Source organism: Coregonus lavaretus, assembly GCF_964263955.1.
Source record: "Coregonus lavaretus genome assembly, chromosome: 2".
Taxonomy (NCBI): Eukaryota; Metazoa; Chordata; class Actinopteri; order Salmoniformes; family Salmonidae; genus Coregonus; species Coregonus lavaretus.
Genome location: NC_139989.1, coordinates 77,749,740 through 77,767,184, shown reverse-complemented (window position 1 = coordinate 77,767,184; position 17,445 = coordinate 77,749,740).

The window sequence follows — 17,445 nt, the reverse complement described above, 5'->3', positions numbered from 1 at the left end:
TGTCAATGGCCTTGTTCACCAGCAGGCAAAATAAAATGAAGTTTGTACCAACATGCCTGGAGATGGAGCTGTGGAGGGGAGGATGCTGTGAGAAGATATTCATCACTCTGAACTCCATGGCCATCTGCCTATGTTCTGATGCCACTAGAGGACATGTTAACAGGTTGAGGGTCGGCAATGATACCCAGATCATGAAGTGGAAGAAACAGGCTGAGGTAAGTGTGAGTCTTAAACATATGTAAACACAATTTGATTCAGTCTATTTCATAATTCTGAAGGTGATTACACAGGCTACCTTATTTATGAGTACAATGAGTGGTTATTACGTGTATGTCAGTAATGTCAATGTTAATTCCAGATTAAGATATTTAAGAGGAGATTGGCCTATTCCCAGGAGGAAACTGTGATGTACGGAACGTTCTCAATGACCTGGGACAATGTCCAAGTATGTCCAAAATGTGTGGTCTAACATTATATTTATTATTGTGATGGTTCAGTAAAACAAGAATATATCTTCCAAATGGCATTTCCCCATATACAGTGCATTCGGAAAGTATTCAGACCCCTTCCCTTTTTCAACATTTTGTTACGTTACAGCCTGATTCTAAAATGGATTAAACAAAATAAAAATCCTCATCAATCTACACACAGTACCCCATAATGATGAAGCGAAAACAGGTTTTTAGAAATGTTTGCAAATGTACTAAAAATAAAAAACTGAAATGCCTTATTTACAAAGGTATTCAGACCCTTTGCTATGACACTTGAAAATGAGCTCAGGTGCATCCTGTTTCCATTGAACATCCTTGGTATTCATACTACTGTCTATCCAAGAAGAAGAGTCTTTACTGTACTGGTAACACAGGTATTCATACTACTGTCTATCCAAGAAGAAGAGTCTTTCCTCTACTGTACTGGTAACATAGGTATTCATACTACTGTCTATCCAAGAAGAAGAGACTTTCCTCTACTGGTAACACAGGTATTCATACTACTGTCTATCCAAGAAGAAGAGTCTTTCCTCTACTGTACTGGTAACACAGGTATTCATACTACTGTCTATCCAAGAAGAAGAGTCTTTCCTCTACTGTACTGGTAACATAGGTATTCATACTACTGTCTATCCAAGAAGAAGAGTCTTTCCTCTACTGGTAATACAGGTATTCATACTACTGTCTATCCAAGAAGAAGAGACTTTCCTCTACTGGTAACACAGGTATTCATACTACTGTCTATCCAAGAAGAAGAGTCTTTCCTCTACTGTACTGGTAACACAGGTATTCATACTACTGTCTATCCAAGAAGAAGAGTTTTTCCTCTACTGTACTGGTAACACAGGTATTCATACTACTGTCTATCCAAGAAGAAGAGTCTTTCCTCTACTGTACTGGTAACACAGGTATTCATACTACTGTCTATCCAAGAAGAAGAGTATTTCCTCTACTGTACTGGTAACACAGGTATTCATACTACTGTCTATCCAAGAAGAAGAGTATTTCCTCTACTGGTAACACAGGTATTCATACTACTGTCTATCCAAGAAGAAGAGTCTTTCCTCTACTGTACTGGTAACACAGGTATTCATACTACTGTCTATCCAAGAAGAAGAGTCTTTCCTCTACTGTACTGGTAACACAGGTATTCATACTACTGTCTATCCAAGAAGAAGGGTATTTCCTCTACTGTACTGGTAACACAGGTATTCATACTACTGTCTATCCAAGAAGAAGGGTCTTTCCTCTACTGTACTGGTAACACAGGTATTCATACTACTTTCTATCCAAGAAGAAGAGTCTTTCCTCTACTGTACTGGTAACACAGGTATTCATACTACTGTCTATCCAAGAAGAAGAGTCTTTCCTCTACTGTACCGGTAACACAGGTATTCATACTACTGTCTATCCAAGAAGAAGGGTCTTTCCTCTACTGTACCGGTAACACAGGTATTCATACTACTGTCTATCCAAGAAGAAGGGTCTTTCCTCTACTGTACTGGTAACACAGGTATTCATACTACTGTCTATCCAAGAAGAAGAGTCTTTCCTCTACTGTACTGGTAACACAGGTATTCATACTACTGTCTATCCAAGAAGAAGGGTCTTTCCTCTACTGTACTGGTAACACAGGTATTCATACTACTGTCTATCCAAGAAGAAGGGTATTTCCTCTACTGGTAACACAGGTATTCATACTACTGTCTATCCAAGAAGAAGAGTATTTCCTCTACTGTACTGGTAACACAGGTATTCATACTACTGTCTATCCAAGAAGAAGAGTCTTTCCTCTACTGTACTGGTAGCACAGGTATTCATACTACTGTCTATCCAAGAAGAAGAGTCTTTCCTCTACTGTACTGGTAGCACAGGTATTCATACTACTGTCTATCCAAGAAGAAGAGTCTTTCCTCTACTGTACTGGTAACACAGGTATTCATACTACTGTCTATCCAAGAAGAAGAGTCTTTCCTCTACTGTACTGGTAGCACAGGTATTCATACTACTGTCTATCCAAGAAGAAGAGTCTTTCCTCTACTGTACTGGTAACACAGGTATTCATACTACTGTCTATCCAAGAAGAAGAGTCTTTCCTCTACTGTACTGGTAGCACAGGTATTCATACTACTGTCTATCCAAGAAGAAGGGTATTTCCTCTACTGTACTGGTAACACAGGTATTCATACTACTGTCTATCCAAGAAGAAGAGTCTTTCCTCTACTGTACTGGTAACACAGGTATTCATACTACTGTCTATCCAAGAAGAAGAGTCTTTCCTCTACTGTACTGGTAACACAGGTATTCATACTACTGTCTATCCAAGAAGAAGGGTATTTCCTCTACTGGTAACACAGGTATTCATACTACTGTCTATCCAAGAAGAAGAGTCTTTCCTCTACTGTACTGGTAGCACAGGTATTCATACTACTGTCTATCCAAGAAGAAGAGTCTTTCCTCTACTGTACTGGTAACACAGGTATTCATACTACTGTCTATCCAAGAAGAAGAGTCTTTCCTCTACTGTACTGGTAGCACAGGTATTCATACTACTGTCTATCCAAGAAGAAGGGTATTTCCTCTACTGTACTGGTAACACAGGTATTCATACTACTGTCTATCCAAGAAGAAGAGTCTTTCCTCTACTGGTAACACAGGTATTCATACTACTGTCTATCCAAGAAGAAGAGTCTTTCCTCTACTGTACTGGTAACACAGGTATTCATACTACTGTCTATCCAAGAAGAAGAGTCTTTCCTCTACTGTACTGGTAACACAGGTATTCATACTACTGTCTATCCAAGAAGAAGGGTCTTTCCTCTACTGTACTGGTAACACAGGTATTCATACTACTGTCTATCCAAGAAGAAGAGTCTTTCCTCTACTGTACTGGTAACACAGGTATTCATACTACTGTCTATCCAAGAAGAAGAGTCTTTCCTCTACTGTACCGGTAACACAGGTATTCATACTACTGTCTATCCAAGAAGAAGAGTCTTTCCTCTACTGTACTGGTAACACAGGTATTCATACTACTGTCTATCCAAGAAGAAGAGTCTTTCCTCTACTGTACTGGTAACACAGGTATTCATACTACTGTCTATCCAAGAAGAAGGGTCTTTCCTCTACTGTACTGGTAACACAGGTATTCATACTACTGTCTATCCAAGAAGAAGAGTCTTTCCTCTACTGTACTGGTAACACAGCAGCGGAGGCTGGTGACTTGAAAAATCAAGGAGGATGGGAGAACCACGGTATAGGCGCGGAACGCACGGAGATGTCAAAGTTTGTTTCAAAAATCGTCAAAGAGTCATTATTTTAACCTAAAGCATTTAATAAAGACATTTATAGTTCAATATTATGGGGAATGGGAATGAGAGGGATACTTCCACAGTGCTGGGAAGGGATCACAGCAGTGATTGGATGAGAGGGCTGCTTCCACAGTGTTGGGAAGGGATCACAGCAGTGATTGGATGAGAGGGCTACTTCCACAGTGTTGGGAAGGGATCACAGCAGTGGTTGAATGAGGGTACGAGGCATGTGTTGAGGTGTTCAGAGGCTTGACTTCAGTGCAGGACAGGAATTGACTGGGAAGACAAAAAACAACAACACAACACACTACACAGTTAGAGACCAAAGAGCTGAGAAGGAGATAGTCCAAGCAAGGAGTAAAACCATTGATGTGTAATAATGTCATTGTGTTTCTGTATGTGATTGACTCTACATACAGTAACGAGAGAAAATTGATAGGGGTACTCACAGTGCTTGGAGAGGAAACATTCCAATGTGCCAGTGGATGAGCGGGCACATGAGACGTGGCTTCAGTTCATGTCAGGACAGAGTTGACAATGGTAGTAGAGTGGAGCAGTCATCACCTCTTAAATCAGGGAACAGGAGGGGACTTAGCTGGAAAAACAAATAGCAGATACATTCCATTACAGCTGCGCACTCATAGGTTTGAACAACATGTTTCTCCGTGAAGTTAAACACAGAGTTCGCATCTCGCCCACTTGACACATCAAAGTAGCCCAAGAAACATTCCTGAATAACGCCCTGATCATCCACATACCTGATGATAACTGACAACTGCAAGCAGACTGGTGGCACCATAGGTCCCAGAGTAGGGGGGCAATTTTACCTCCTGGGGCCCAGAGTTTTTCCTTATCTGTTAACCTAACCAGTAAAACTCTGGACCCTATGTAAATATGTAATGTAAAAAAATTAAGAAAAACCCTGGAATGAGTAGGTGTGTCCAAACTTTTGACTGGTACTGTACTTCAGATATGGCCTACATATCCTAGATGACCAGCCTAAACCTGTTCATATCAGTTCCCATTGGCTATCAGTAGCAGGACTGATCACCTACAAATCGGTGTTAAGTCTAAATAACAGGGCATGTAGCCTAAGCCCAATATTTTTCACAACATTTCCTACGGAGACCATCTGGGCCCGGTTTCCCAAAAAGCATCTGAAGGCTAAGTTTATCAGTAGAACCTTTGTAGGAGCATTGTTAAATCTCCGAGCTGTTTCCCCAAAAACCATCGTTACTAAAGTTCAAGTGCACTTGAAAACCCTCATTATTTACCGACTGCCTCAGACAACTCGTAGAACAGCCAAGTGCGTCGTTAGATGCGTTGTTTCACTACTGCGTCTCTTCATGCACAGAAGACCTCCACTAAACAAAAAATCTACATGTTTTATCTGTCTCTCTGTGACCGCCGATAACTTCACAACGAAGTTGGACTACAAATACAACGTTGCCAATGTCTTTGCAATTGTTACAAGCAAGTGAAGGATAAAACGATGCTTGAAATGAAAAGCGAGATGACTGCATTAAAAGATAAATGGCCTATTTGGAGCGGGCATGTCGGGGGAGAGCACCGACAGCAGCAGCAGCACTTTCAGAGCAACGCTCTCAAACAGCGTGTCCTAATCCAGTGAAGGGGACACGCTACTTGATGACGGATCAATATGAGGAGACAGAACTGCTACTGCCGGTGTGATGAGAGAACTCTATCCGGTGGAATACGACGATACGAGGACTTCTTTCAGAGAGCGCTCCGTCAACCAGGCCCCAGTGGGCAGAGCTAGGCATGTTGGACTGGGACACGTTTTAATACCATAAAATACTCTCATTTTACAGTTGGTCCGCCATGTTCTGTGTAGTCTAGTTACGCTAATATATTTGCAGTTCATTTCGTTTTAGACTTAATCAGTGAAATATGTTTGAGTAGTAAACAGAGAAACAACAAGGAGTCCCAGACAGTTCACAATAGAACATACCAGAGGAGGGCATCGGTTACTAGGCAACCTACATTATTGGGATAATCTGGGCTCGTTGCCAAAACAGACCATAAAAGGCCTTTACACGCGAAGGTCCGCGGTGGGTCTGTGGAAACTAGCCCATTATATTGGAGACAGGTTTATAGCAGTGAATGTCATCAATTCATTGATTCTCATAGTATTTCTATGTAGAAGCAATATCAGCCAGGGAAACTAATTGGACTCACTTTATGATAGAACATTCAGACTTTTCTGCCTGACTGTGGCGTTATTTACCTGAATTGTTAGGATTTCCTGGTTGATCACAACAAAACTACCTAATTCGTTCAAATAGAGATAGAATTAAATGGTGTTTTCTTTGAAAAGATGGACCTGGCCAGAATAGAACATTCCGGTTTCTGCTTGAGTGTGGCGCTACTTACCGCAATTTTCTGATTATCTTGTGACCAGAACAAAACTACTTATTTTACTCAACTAGAGATGTAAATAAATGGTGTTTCTTTAAAAAGATGGGCCTGGCTGACATGAAAAATACATTAACGGGAAAGGATCCACAGACACAGAGGCTGATTATCTTTCTGCACATCTCTTTATTTACAATGCTGGTTGCCATGGTTAACACAAACACAGGACAATGAATGCTTCCTGCATTGACTCAGAAAAGGAACATAAGTATCTCAGAGAGGTCAAACAGGTGTGTGTTAGTCAGATTATCCGGTGTCCACAGCAACACTATTGATTATTCTCTACCCCCAGTGTATGTGGTGTCCTATGGTCTTAGTCTCACTAGTCTCTACTCCCAGTGTATGTGGTGTCCTATGGTCTTAGTCTCACTAGTCTCTACTCCCAGTGTATGTGGTGTCCTATGGTCTCACTAGTCTGTACCCCCAGTGTATGTGGTGTCCTATGGTCTTAGTCTCACTAGTCTCTACTCCCAGTGTATGTGGTGTCCTATGGTCTCACTAGTCTCTACTCCCAGTGTATGTGGTGTCCTATGGTCTTAGTCTCACTAGTCTCTACTCCCAGTGTATGTGGTGTCCTATGGTCTTAGTCTCACTAGTCTCTACTCCCAGTGTATGTGGTGTCCTATGGTCTCACTAGTCTCTACCCCCAGTGTATGTGGTGTCCTATGGTCTTAGTCTCACTAGTCTCTACTCCCAGTGTATGTGGTGTCCTATGGTCATAGTCTCACTAGTCTCTACTCCCAGTGTATGTGGTGTCCTATGGTCTTAGTCTCAGTAGTCTCTACTCCCAGTGTATGTGGTGTCCTATGGTCTCACTAGTCTCTACTCCCAGTGTATGTGGTTTCCTATGGTCTTAGTCTAACTAGTCTCTACCCCCAGTGTATGTGGTGTCCTATGGTCTTAGTCTCACTAGTCTCTACTCCCAGTGTATGTGGTGTCCTATGGTCTTAGTCTCACTAGTCTCTACTCCCAGTGTATGTGGTGTCCTATGGTCATAGTCTCACTAGTCTCCACTCCCAGTGTATGTGGTGTCCTATGGTCTTAGTCTCACTAGTCTCTACTCCCAGTGTATGTGGTGTCCTATGGTCTTAGTCTAACTAGTCTCTACTCCCAGTGTATGTGGTGTCCTATGGTCTCACTAGTCTCTACTCCCAGTGTATGTGGTGTCCTATGGTCATAGTCTCACTAGTCTCTACTCCCAGTGTATGTGGTGTCCTATGGTCTTAGTCTCACTAGTCTCTAATCCCAGTGTATGTGGTGTCCTATGGTCTCACTAGTCTCTACTCCCAGTGTATGTGGTGTCCTATGGTCTTAGTCTAACTAGTCTCTACTCCCAGTGTATGTGGTGTCCTATGGTCTTAGTCTCACTAGTCTCTACTCCCAGTGTATGTGGTGTCCTATGGTCTTAGTCTCACTAGTCTCTACTCCCAGTGTATGTGGTGTCCTATGGTCTTAGTCTCACTAGTCTCTACTCCCAGTGTATGTGGTGTCCTACGGTCTTAGTCTCACTAGTCTCTACTCCCAGTGTATATGGTGTCCTATGGTCTTAGTCTCACTAGTCTCTACCCCCAGTGTATGTGGTGTCCTATGGTCTTAGTCTCACTAGTCTCTACTCCCAGTGTATGTGGTGTCCTATGGTCTTAGTCTCACTAGTCTCTACTCCCAGTGTATGTGGTGTCCTATGGTCTCACTAGTCTCTACTCCCAGTGTATGTGGTGTCCTATGGTCTTAGTCTCACTAGTCTCTACTCCCAGTGTATGTGGTGTCCTATGGTCTTAGTAAATACTCTCACTAACCCTCATCTTTTCTCTCTGTCTCCCCTTCCGGAGGGGCTGAGGCTCCAGGACCGTGACTGAGGACACCCTGGCCTGACACCTGGACGTGCCTGGTCCAATCCCACCTGGACCCCTCTAACTGCTACCTGCCTGTCGCTGCCTCCACTGAATCTGTCTCCCCCTCAAGTCGCTGACCCCTCCCCCCCTCCACAAACCCAGATACTTGGATTCTATTATTTACCATGAGGTCTTTATGAAAATCCATCTGACCATAGGGTCTTGAAATGTTAATAGTTTCTGGATCTTGTCAGAGCCTGCTGGCCATTAAAACTGGTATTGCACTTTACTTATTGAAATGGGGAATAAAGGAAGACAATGCTTTCATTTTCAATGAAGACAAAATGAAGAAAAGGTTAGAGATGTAATGTATGATTTAATACAGCCTGTATCTCTGGTTAGAGATGTAATGTATGATTTAATACGGCCTGTATATCTGGTTAGAGATGTAATGTATGATTTAATACGGCCTGTATCTCTGGTTAGAGATGTAATGTATGATTTAATACGGCCTGTATCTCTGGTTAGAGATGTAATGTATGATTTAATACGGCCTGTATCTCTGGTTAGAGATGTAATGTATGATTTAATACGGCCTGTATCTCTGGTTAGAGATGTAATGTATGATTTAATACGGCCTGTATCTCTGGTTAGAGATGTAATGTATGATTTAATACGGCCTGTATCTCTGGTTAGAGATGTAATGTATGATTTAATACGGCCTGTATCTCTGGTTAGAGATGTAATGTATGATTTAATACGGCCTGTAGCTCTGTATTACAGCAAGTCAAATAGAGATGAGTGAAAAGTGGAAGTGTGACTTCTTTCCCCAGTGATTTCCGAAGGCTGAGGTATTTAGTCAGTTATCAGTTGTTCCACACCAAGGCTAGGTGAGGCTGAATGGCAACAACACCACACATGACTGAAATGCAACTCATTCATCTCATTAGTACATTCATATTCAGTCTATTGAATATTCCATTAATGAAAAGATGGATTTCTTGGCTGAATGAATGTTTTGTTAAACCATCCAAAGCGACACACACCTATACAATAAAGGAAGTTTATCAAAATAAGTTATTGACGGGAAGATTAATTTACTACATTAATTATAGTCACAGCCTTTCCTCTTCATTTGCTCAACTGGAGGAATGGGATGGAGAAATGATTTACAATAGGCAGGGTGGGGCTCAACTGGAGGAATGGGATGGAGAAATGATTTACAATAGGCAGGGTGGGGCTCCTGGAGGAATGGGATGGAGAAATGATTTACAATAGGCAGGGTGGGGCTCCTGGAGGAATGGGATGGAGAAATGATTTACAATAGGCAGGGTGGGGCTCCTGGAGGAATGGGATGGAGAAATGATTTACAATAGGCAGGGTGGGGCTCCTGGAGGAATGGGATGGAGAAATGATTTACAATAGGCAGGGTGGGGCTCCTGGAGGAATGGGATGGAGAAATGATTTACAATAGGCAGGGTGGGGCTCAACGGGAGGAATGGGATGGAGAAATGATTTACAATAGGCAGGGTGGGGCTCAACGGGAGGAATGGGATGGAGAAATGATTTACAATAGGCAGGGTGGGGCTCAACGGGAGGAATGGGATGGAGAAATGATTTACAATAGGCAGGGTGGGGCTCAGCTGGAGGAATGGGATGGAGAAATGATTTACAATAGGCAGGGTGGGGCTCAACGGGAGGAATGGGATGGAGAAATGATTTACAATAGGCAGGGTGGGGCTCAACGGGAGGAATGGGATGGAGAAATGATTTACAATAGGCAGGGTGGGGCCCAACTGGAGGAATGGGATGGAGAAATGATTTACAATAGGCAGGGTGGGGCTCAACTGGAGGAATGGGATGGAGAAATGATTTACAATAGGCAGGGTGGGGCCCAACTGGAGGAATGGGATGGAGAAATGATTTACAATAGGCAGGGTGGGGCTCAACTGGAGGAATGGGATGGAGAAATGATTTACAATAGGCAGGGTGGGGCTCAACGGGAGGAATGGGATGGAGAAATGATTTACAATAGGCAGGGTGGGGCTCAACTGGAGGAATGGGATGGAGAAATGATTTACAATAGGCAGGGTGGGGCTCAACTGGAGGAATGGGATGGAGAAATGATTTACAATAGGCAGGGTGGGGCTCAACTGGAGGAATGGGATGGAGAAATGATTTACAATAGGCAGGGTGGGGCTCAACGGGAGGAATGGGATGGAGAAATGATTTACAATACGCAGGGTGGGGCCCAACTGGAGGAATGGGATGGAGAAATGATTTACAATACGCAGGGTGGGGCCCAACTGGAGGAATGGGATGGAGAAATGATTTACAATACGCAGGGTGGGGCCCAACTGGAGGAATGGGATGGAGAAATGATTTACAATAGGCAGGGTGGGGCTCAACTGGAGGAATGGGATGGAGAAATGATTTACAATAGGCAGGGTGGGGCTCAACTGGAGGAATGGGATGGAGAAATGATTTACAATAGGCAGGGTGGGGCTCAACTGGAGGAATGGGATGGAGAAATGATTTACAATAGGCAGGGTGGGGCTCAACTGGAGGAATGGGATGGAGAAATGATTTACAATAGGCAGGGTGGGGCTCAGCTGGAGGAATGTGTCCCAAAGGGCACCCTATTCCCTATAACTTTGCCCTGTATAATACACTACTTTTGACCAGAGCCCTATGGAATCCTATGGAACCCTGTGGAACCATGTGGAACCCTGTGGAACCCAGTGGGACCCTGTGGAACCCTGTGGAACCCTATGGAACCCTGTGGAACCTTGTGGAACCCTATGGAACCCTATGGAACCCTGTGGAACCCTATGGAACCCTGTGGAACCCTGTGGAACCCTATGGAACCCTGTGGAACCATGTGGAACCCTGTGGAACCCTGTGGAACCGTATGGGCCCTGGTCAAAATGTGGAATACATTCCGTCTGTTGATGAAGCCACCTGAAATTGGTTTGAGCTACTTTACACCATTGGTAAATCCCTGAGACCAGAAGAAATGTGCAAGTCCACACTTTGGTAGAAGGACAATGGATATGCAGCCAATGGTAATGGTCACACACCTTTGAGTCAAACTCTGCTTGTTCATTGTTATTCATGGTAATGCCAGGGGAAAGACCTATTGTTAAACAGAAGGGAGAGGTGTCCCAATGTCCTAACTGCCAGGGGAAAGACCTATTGTTAAACAGAAGGGAGACCCGATGTCCTAACTGCCAGAGGAAAGACCTATTGTTAAACAGAAGGGAGAGGTGTCCCAATGCCCTAACTGCCAGGGGAAAGACCTATTGTTAAACAGAAGGGAGAGGTGTCCCAATGTCCTAACTGCCAGGGGAAAGACCTATTGTTAAACAGAAGGGAGAGGTGTCCCAATGTCCTAACTGCCAGGGGAAAGACCTATTGTTGAACAGAAGGGAGAGGTGTCCCAATATCCTAACTGCCAGAGGAAAGACCTATTGTTAAACAGAAGACAGAGGTGTCCCAATGTCCTAACTGCCAGAGGAAAGACCTATTGTTAAACAGAAGACAGAGGTGTCCCAATGTCCTAACTGCCAGGGGAAAGACCTTTTGTTAAACAGAAGGGAGAGGTGTCCCAATGTCCTAACTGCCAGGGGAAAGACCTATTGTTAAACAGAAGGGAGAGGTGTCCCAATGTCCTAAATGCCAGGGGAAAGACCTATTGTTAAACAGAAGGCAAAGTTGGTGTGACACTCTGGCTCCGGGACTTTTGTATTTGAGCCAGGGTGTATTTTGTTTTGTTGGGTATTTGGGTGTATTTCTATGTTTTCAGTTCTGTGGGGTTCTTTTCTAGGTTTGGTCAATGACTCCCAATCGGAGGTAACGAGTGTCAGCTGTCGGCTCGTTATCTCTGATTGGGAGCCATATTTATCTGTATGTTTTCCTGTGGGAGTTGTGGGTTTTTGTTCCTTTTGGTCAGTGTACCGTGGACTTCATTGAGTCGTCTTTTTTTTGTAGTTCGATTACGTTTATTTAATAAAGTCATGTTTCTTGGACACGCTGCGCCTTGGTCATACTTGGACGACATAGACGACCGTGACAGAAAAACCCACCATAATAGGACCAAGCAGCGTGTCAAGCGGCAACAGGACCCAGCTCCAAAGGATTCATGGACATGGGAGGAGATACTGGCTGGAAAGGGTCCTTGGGCACAACCGGGAGAATATCGCCGCCCTCGTGAAGAGCTGGAGGCAGCTAAAGCCGAGAGGAGGCGGTATGAGGAGGCAGCACGGAGTCAAGGCTGGAAGCCCGTGGGTACTACCCAAAAATTGATTTGGGGGGGGCTTAAAGGGAGTGTGGCGAAGTCAGGTAGGAGACCTGCCCCTACTCCCTGGACTTACCGTGGAGAGCGAGAGTACGGGCAGACACCGTGTTACGCAGTAGAGCGCATGGTGTCTCCTGTACGCAGGCATAGCCCGGTTCGGTACATTCCAGCTCCACGTATCGGCCGGGTTAGAGTGAGCGTTGAGCCAGATGTCATGAAGCCGGCCCAACGCATCCGGCTACCAGTGCGTCTTCTCGGGCCGGCGTACATGGCACCAGCCTTACGCATGGTGTTCCCGGTTCGCCCACATAGGCCGGTGCGGGTTATTCCACCTCCCCGTACTGGTCGGGCGACGGGGAGCATCAACCCGGGTAGGGTTGGGCAGGTTCAGTGCTCAAGGGGGCCAGTAAGCCTGCACGGTCCGGTATTTCCGGCGCCACCTCTCCGCTCCAGCCCAGTACCACCAGTGCCTACACCACGCACCAAGCCTCCTGTGTGTTCCCCGAGTCCTGTGCGTCCTGTTGCTGCTCTCCGCACTAGGCCTTATGTGCGTCCCCAGGGTCCAGCATGCCCTGTTCCGGCTCTCCGCACTAGGCCTTATGTGCGTCCCCAGGGTCCAGCATGCCCTGTTCCTTCTCCCCGCACTAGGCCTTATGTGCGTCCCCAGGGTCCAGCATGCCCTGTTCCGGCTCTCCGCACTAGGCCTTATGTGCGTCCCCAGGGTCCAGCATGCCCTGTTGCTTCTCCCCGCACTAGCCCTGAGATGCGTGCCCTCAGCCCGGTACCTCCAGTTCCGGCACAACGCACCAGGCCTACGGTGCGCCTCAGACGGCCAGAGTCTGCCGTCTGCCCAACGGGGCCTGAACTGCCCGTCTGCCCAAAGGCGCTTGAACTGGCCGTCTGGACTGAGCCTGCAAAGCCGCCCGTCTGCCATGAGCCTTCAGAGCCGTCCGCCAGACCGGAGCCGCTAGAGCCTTCCGCCAGACAGGATCAGCCAGAGCCTTCCGCCAGACAGGATCAGCCAGAGCCTTCCGCCAGCCATGAGCAGCCAGATCCGTCAGCCAGCCATGAGCAGCCAGATCCGTCAGCCAGCCATGAGCAGCCAGATCCTTCAGCCAGCCATGAGCCGTCCAGCCAGGATCCGCCAGAGCCGTCCAGCCAGGATCCGCCAGAGCCAGCCAGCCAGGATCCGCCATTGAGTCCGGTGCTGTCCCTTAGCCCGGTGCTGCCCCTTATCCTGGTGCTGCCCCTTAGTCCGGTACTGCCCCTTAGTCCAGTGCTGCCCCTTAGTCCGGTGCTGCCCGTTAGTCCTTAGACTTTTGTATTTGAGCCAGGGTGTATTTTGTTTTGTTGGGTATTTGGGTGTATTTCTATGTTTTCAGTTCTGTGGGGTTCTTTTCTAGGTTTGGTCAATGACTCCCAATCGGAGGTAACGAGTGTCAGCTGTCGGCTCGTTATCTCTGATTGGGAGCCATATTTATCTGTATGTTTTCCTGTGGGAGTTGTGGGTTTTTGTTCCTTTTGGTCAGTGTACCGTGGACTTCATTGAGTCGTCTTTTGTTTGTAGTTCGATTACGTTTATTTAATAAAGTCATGTTTCTTGGACACGCTGCGCCTTGGTCATACTTGGACGACATAGACGACCGTGACAGTTGGAATTCTGGCTGTGCCATTCAGGAAGTGAATTATAAATCTGTGAAGGTACAATTATAATGATGGAGCTGTCTATGAATCATCCCAATGTCAATGATTTAAAAGCGATAAATCTCAACACTAGCCGTCAGTTGTTAAGGTCCTCCTGAGTGGCGCAGTGGTCTAAGGCACTGCATCGCAGTGCTAGCTGTACCACTAGAGATCCTGGTTCGTATCCAGGCTCTGTCGCAGCCAGCCGCGACCGGGAGACTCATGGGCGGCGCACAATTGGCCCAGCGTCGTCCAGGGTAGGGGAGGGAATGGCCGGCAGGGATGTAGCTCAGTTGATAGAGCATGGCGTTTGCAACGCCAGGGTTGTGGGTTCGATTCCCACGGGGGGCCAGTATAAAGAAAATATGTATTCACTAACTGTAAGTCGCTCTGGATAAGAGCGTCTGCTAAATGACTAAAATGTAATGTAAATGTAACTAAGGCAAAGTATGGAATTATTTTTCAGACCTCAGTACCCTGGGAGTTGGTGGGAATGGACCTGGTGGGGCCACTTGTACCCAACAGTGTACTACACCTACATCTGCACAATGGGGGACTACTTCACCAGGTGGATGAATGGAACCGTTCAAAGGTAGGTACTAACACTGTATACAGTGACAACCTGCTATACATTCTAAGTATTGATGTGTACGATCTGGCCTCTACCATGTCTGTCAGATGTCCAACAATTGTACTTGTATTTTCAGGACCCTCTGGTGGATGAGCAGCCTGAAAGGTGGCCTGAATGTTTAGAGTCCATCATGTTTGGGCTGAGGACCAAGAAGCAGATGACAACTGGGTTCTCTCCTTTCTTCCTCCTCTTTGGGAAAGAGGGGAGGTACCCAACGAGGTCCCTCGAACATTTCAGGAAGTCAGTGATCTGGAGGCTCCTCAGAGGAGGAAGGGGAGGACCATCCTCCTCACTGAATTTCATAAAAATAAAATCATTTTTAGATAAAACTATACTAAATATAATCACATATCACCAAATAATTATTTAATATTATTTTGCAAAGAAGGTCTGCATTAGCCTCAACAGCACTCTGTAGGGTAGCACCATGGTGTAGCCGGAGGATAGCTAGCTTCCATCCTCCTCTGGGTACATTGACTTCAATACAAAACCTAGGAGGCTCATGGTCCTCACCCCCTTCCATAGACTTACACAGTAACTATGACAGGAGGACGTCCTCCAACCTATCAGAGATCTTGCAGCATGAACAAACACGTTGTCCACCCAATCAAAGGACCAGAGAATGAATCTAGTACTGAAAGCATAAGCTACAGCTAGCTAGCACTACAGTGCATAACATGTGGTGAGTAGAGAGAGAGAGAGAAAGATTGTCATTTTTTTTTCAGTTTCACTTACTTAGCTAGCAAATGCAGCTAGCTAGTTTAGCCTACTGAAACACTCTGCTCAAACAAAGGGATGAAACAGAGGAATGCTATGTTAGCTGGCTGGTAATGACTATCCAACACAACACTGGAACAAATGCAGCTAGCTAGTTTAGCCTACTGAAACACTCTGCTCAAACAGAGGGATGCTATGTTAGCTGGCTGGCTATGACTATCCAACACAACACTGGAACTCTTCCAAGTCAAGGTCAAGCTTTTGGTTTGACTAATGTATTGCCACTGGGGCCCACCTGTGTAACTGCTAACTGACTGTACACTGTAACATTACTGCATGATTGTAGAGGGTTTACTAACGCGTTAGTTCTATCAGCTATGCCGACTATGACGTTACTTTAGCTAATATGGTGACAACTATGTTGATTATAAATATAAATGTTAACAGTAAACACAAAGGGTGTGTAAAACAGTATGTTGGCTTTGCTGATGAAAAGGGTAGATTGAATTTCTCTTGGCAGTTGTGGCTTCCAGGACTACAGCCAATCAAGGACTAGCTACCCATCCCCCACTGCTGCTCTCACCCCCCACCCCTCACCCCATCCCCTGACATGCTGGACTCTCAATAATCCCCTCCATGAAGACTGGGGGTCAGCCTGATGAACCAAACTACCCAATAACCCCTCCATGAAGACTGGGGGTCAGCCTGATGAACAAAACTACCCAATAATCCCCTCCATGAAGACTGGGGGTCAGCCTGATGAACCAAACTACCCAATAACCCCTCCATGAAGACTGGGGGTCAGCCTGATGAACCAAACTACCCAATAATCCCCTCCATGAAGACTGGGGGTCAGCCTGATGAACCAAACTACCCAATAACCCCTCCATGAAGACTGGGGGTCAGCCTGATGAACCAAACTACCCAATAATCCCCTCCATGAAGACTGGGGGTCAGCCTGATGAACCAAACTACCCAATAATCCCCTCCATGAAGACTGGGAGTCAGCCTGATGAACCAAACTACCCAATAATCCCCTCCATGAAGACTGGGGGTCAGCCTGATGAACCAAACTACCCAATAATCCCCTCCATGAAGACTGGGGGTCAGCCTGATGAACCAAACTACCCAATAATCCCCTCCATGAAGACTGGGGGTCAGCCTGATGAACCAAACTACCCAATAATCCCCTCCATGAAGACTGGGGGTCAGCCTGATGAACCAAACTACCCAATAATCCCCTCCATGAAGACTGGGGGTCAGCCTGATGAACCAAACTACCCAATAATCTCCTCTATGAAGACTGGGGGTCAGCCTGATGAACCACACTACCCAATAATCCCCTCCATGAAGACTGGGGGTCAGCCTGATGAACCAAACTACCCAATAATCCCCTCCATGAAGACTGGGGGTCAGCCTGATGAACCAAACTACCCAATAATCCCCTCCATGAAGACTGGGGGTCAGCCTGATGAACCAAACTACCCAATAATCCCCTCCATGAAGACTGGGGGTCAGCCTGATGAACAAAACTACCCCATAATCCACTCCATGAAGACTGGGGGTCAGCCTGATGAACCAAACTACCCAATAATACCCTCCATGAAGACTGGGGGTCAGCCTGATGAACCAAACTACACAATAATCCCCTCCATGAAGACTGGGGTCAGCCTGATGAACCAAACTACCCAATAATCCCCTCCATGAAGACTGGGGGTCAGCCGGATGAACCAAACTACCCAATAATCCCCTCCATGAAGACTGGGGGTCAGCTTGATGAACCAAACTACCCAATAGTCCCCTCCATGAAGACTGGGGGTCAGCCTGATGAACCAAACTACCCAATAATCCACTCCATGAAGACTGGGGGTCAGCCTGATGAACCGAACTACCCAATAATCCCCTCCATGAAGAGTGGGGGTCAGCTTGATGAACCAAACTACCCAATAATCTCCTCTATGAAGACTGGGGGTCAGCCTGATGAACCACACTACCCAATAATCCCCTCCATGAAGACTGGGGGTCAGCCTGATGAACTAAACTACCC